We start from the raw sequence: 4711 nt of genomic DNA on the forward strand, positions 1-4711 counted from the left end.
TTCGCTAGATTCTATAGCCTTCGTGTGGAGCCAGTATCCTCCTGTGTTCTCACCTCAAATGGGTGGAGGCACTAAGAGGCCCCGGTTAGTGTCGGCTTGGTAAAACTGCTCCAGAGCGTCCGTACTGTAGGCCCTGTCGAGCTCCTCCGTCCCCTCGGCAGCCAGACGTGGCGGAACGTCCAGCGCCAGGCCCTCACTCGATGAATTCGTGAGAACCGGTTGAGGGCTGGGTTCCATATGTAGAGGCCAAAGTGGTTCCCATATGTGTAAAGTCCACGGTATAGCCTCAGAGCCCGTGTTTCCCCGGCAGACTTCTGCCATTTCCATGAGGGTTACATTGACCTCTAATCTTCCATATGCACCTAAACGGATGTCATATAAGTGCTTCCGAAACCTCCTTCGGGAAGGATGGGGCTTCCGCAACATTCCTGTTCCAAGTGGAACGGGTATGTTTTCCCAGTGTTATCCAATCTCACTGAGTGGGTAGTGCTACGATAACAGTGCTGGGCATTGGCTTGTTTAGTTTACACTCAAAGTGGATTGGTCTCTCTAAGCGAGATCCCAATTCGTCGGTCACCGACATGACGTCTTTGTTCCCTCCATCAGGGAACGAGGGTTACATACGTAACCGAGACGTTTTGACCTGTCTAAAACTGCCAGTAGGTGGCAGCCCAACCCTGTCTTAAATGAGTGATTCATTTAAAACACAGATTCATGAAAGTACGAAATATGTTGCTCTGAGACACGCAACAGTTCTGTTCTGACTTTGTTTGGAACTATTTGTGTTGGTTAAACAGAGCAAAAACAATATTGTGTCCAAAATGCAACTCACTTATATTAATGTTTTATTTATTTAACTGTTGCTTATAAAATCAATATCACATTCACGATCATGCTCATTCGCTGATATTCGGAAAACGGCACTATTTCTTGAGTGATATTACTTAATATATATATTAAGTAATATATATATTATTACTATATAAGATGTTATAAATATAAAAACAAATATTCATACATGGATATTTTTGCCCTCATAACTTGAATTATAGGGGCGTTCTAACTGCATTCTGATAGGCTTCATCACTTCATCATGCAGTAAATGCTTTTGGACTCTCAAGATGTGGTTTTGTCCTTTTTTTTTTTTGCAAAATGATTGACATGCTCAGTGTCAACAATTACGATGTTATCATACTCCTAGCTCAAAATCTCACAAAGTCTTTTGTATCGTTATTTCTGTGTTACAAACCTTAAAATAATCACATAAGTAGTGGGATAAAAGTTTATAGTTTGGATATAAACACTGTTGCCTACAGTAGCGATCAAAATAGAATAAATCACCTTTTTGAAAGTGACTTCACGCTTCTAATAAAGATTGCATCAATTATAACACAATGCCAGCAGGTGGCGACAAGTGACTTAAAAAGTGATTCATTCAAAAAACGTTGATTCATTAAGGAACTAAACAAGTGATTTGTTTTTTGCAAATTTTACTAGAACCTCTAGTAAATTACATGCTATTTTGTTTAGTTCTATTTTTTTTCTCCCGAATCATGGTGGGAGGATAGTGATCTATTTTAAAAATAAAGTTGGTAATTTATCCACATGTAATGTAAACAAAATAAATTTCAGATAAAGCATCATGTGATCAGTGAGGTTCAGTATACAGAACGTATACATTTATTTTGTGCTAAGTTTTCTACAAATACATTTACATATTTATGAGCCTCATAAAAATATTGATCTAAATGAGTCTACTCCACCAAGCTACTGTTATAAGCATGAGCCCCGTCAGACTGGTCGTGGCGGCGGTGTTGCAACAATATATAGTGATATTCTCAATGTTACTCAGAAAACAGGATACAGGTTTAACTCATTCGAAATACTTCTGCTTAATGTTACACTGTCAGATATGCAAAAGAAATCTATCGTATCTCTTGCTCTGGCTACTATCAAATTGAAAAAGGTTAGAGAAAAACTTATTGCGCCATGGTACAACAGTAATACCCATTCTCTCAAGAAAGAAACTCGTAATCTTGAGCGCAAATGGAGAAAAACTAACTTGGAAGTTTTTAGAAATGCTTGGAAAAACAGTATGTCCAGCTATAGACAGGCTCTAAAAGCTGTCAGGGCCGAGCATATCCACAAACTCATAGAAAATAACTTTAACAATCCAAGGTTTTTATTTAGCACAGTGGCTAGATTAACAAATAACCAGACGCCACATGATCTAAATATTCCCTCACAGTTTAATAGTAATGACTTTATGAATTTCTTCACTGATAAAATAGATAACATCAGAAATACAATAACAAATGTAGATTCTACAGCATATAATACTTCAGCTTCATTCATCGCACCAAAAGATAAACTGCAGTGCTTTACAACTATAGGACAGGATGAGCTAAATAAACTTATCACTGCATCTAAACCAACAACATGCCTATTAGATCCTGTACCCACTAAATTACTGCAAGAGTTGTTACCTGTAGCAGAAGAACCTAGGGCTGTGCAAATAAACAAATGCGATTTTCATGCGCATCTCGTCAAAGCCGGTTCTGTGATTAGTAGTAAATCTCCAGCACGTGCGATCAGATGGAGTGGCATTTACTACACAGAGTCGTAGATCACTGACAAGCTATGCAATATTGCGTTCAAAATCGGCAATGAATCGCCTGCGATTCTGAATGCGCTATTGCGTAGTTTGTCAGTGAACTACAGCTCTGTCCAGTAAATGCCGCTCCATCTCCAAAAAATGTGTAATTAAATTAGTTACTTATGAAAATGTTAAGGATTACAAAGGGGGTTACATCATCAAGCAAAACGTCACCGGGCCCAGTCATCATTTGAATCATACGCTAGATTTAATTATATCGCATGGAATTGATCTTACTTGATGTAAATTGATGTTACTGACCATTTCCTTGTATGGTGCATGCTGCGTATTACTGATATTAACTATATGGCTTCGCGTTATCATCCAGACAGAACTATTGTTCCAGCCACCAAAGACAGATTCACAAATAACCTGCCTGATTTATCTCAACTGCTCTGTTTACCCATAAACACATATGAACTAGATAAAATTACTAGCAACATGGGCACTATCTTCTCTAATACATAGCAGAAGAACCTAGGGCTGTGCAAATAAACAAATGCGATTTTCATGCGCATCTCGTCAAAGCCGGTTCTGTGATTAGTAGTAAATCTCCAGCACGTGCGATCAGATGGAGTGGCATTTACTACACAGAGTCGTAGATCACTGACAAGCTATGCAATATTGCGTTCAAAATCGGCAATGAATCGCCTGCGATTCTGAACGCGCTATTGCGTAGTTTGTCAGTGAACTACAGCTCTGTCCAGTAAATGCCGCTCCATCTCCAAAAAATGTGTAATTAAATTAGTTACTTATGAAAATGTTAAGGATTACAAAGGGGGTTACATCTGCTTTTTTCACACACACTCCCACATACAGATTTAATTGATTTCTTTCATAAATTGCAGTGACTGCTGTAAAATATGAAACACCAATGTTTCAGGAGTTTAGAACATGCTTATTCGATAACTCTTTGATTTACTATATGGTTTTATGTATAGCAATGCTTAATTTTTAAAAGATTAACTTTTTTTTCCCAAGGCATTGTTACATTCCAGTGTTTACTGTCATAGCTATGTAAAGATTTGATTCCAAAAATCATAGCTAATAAAATATTTATTCTTATGATTTTAAATATGTATTTGACCTCAGAATGATCTCAAAGTAAGTCTGATTTTGTGGTGGCTGTGCTTCAAAGGGGACATTGATCTTCCACAAGTTCATAAATGGTCTGCAACATACTTTGGTTAAAATTCCTCAGTGGTCGTGTAAAACAACACCCTTTTTACCTTGCTCTGTTCACAGCGACTCATTTTGGGGCATGTCCCTTTAAATGCTAATGAGCTCTGCTCACCCGCCCCTTTCTTCCGTGGAAGAGCAAAGGCGATTTGCAAATAATTATAAAAAATATAAAGAGTCAGACTTACTTCTTCTGGTGGTGCAGCTAGATCACGAACACTGGGTACTGATCTATCCTTAAGTTTTAACTTTTTAACAAAACCTGCCTTGAATTGTCCCTTGTTCAGAAAGCAGTCTGGAGTAAAATTATTTGCGCAGACATAAACAAATTTAGGTGTATTCAGTGGCGCATTTACCATTAAAAACAAAACGAATGCACTGCATCCTAAGTGGCGAGAGTCGGGATGATGTCGGGAGAAAATTAAGATTCTTATGTTCTTCTACACCACAAAACTACAAAACACCTGCTTTGCTTATAAGACATTGTCGCTACAGCTGCTGGAGCGTGGAGAAAATGATGGACTTTGTACAACTGGCTGAGGGCGAAAATATGCTAATATTGGTGGTTGGAACAGCAGCTACATTAATTATGTCTCTATTTGTTTCTCTGTTTCTGCCACGGGATTGACATGACAAACTTCAGTCTGGATCAAGCCCTTACCAAGACCTGAGATGACCGAACACCCGAGAAGAGATGATGCAAACCCCTCAGAGGACCTCAGATGATGCCAACCCTGAAACAACATATACTACCAAATGTTGCTACAAGTGTGATTGCAACATATGATCATTGCTGTTAATAGTGTTCATCGTCTGTTTGATTATGTCATTAACTGATTTGTACATTTCTGCCATATGTACATCAATTTGACATAG

The sequence above is a fragment of the Sinocyclocheilus rhinocerous genome, unplaced genomic scaffold (genome assembly GCF_001515625.1).
Source record: "Sinocyclocheilus rhinocerous isolate Xijiao unplaced genomic scaffold, SAMN03320098_v1.1 scaffold1724, whole genome shotgun sequence".
NCBI lineage: Eukaryota > Metazoa > Chordata > Actinopteri > Cypriniformes > Cyprinidae > Sinocyclocheilus > Sinocyclocheilus rhinocerous.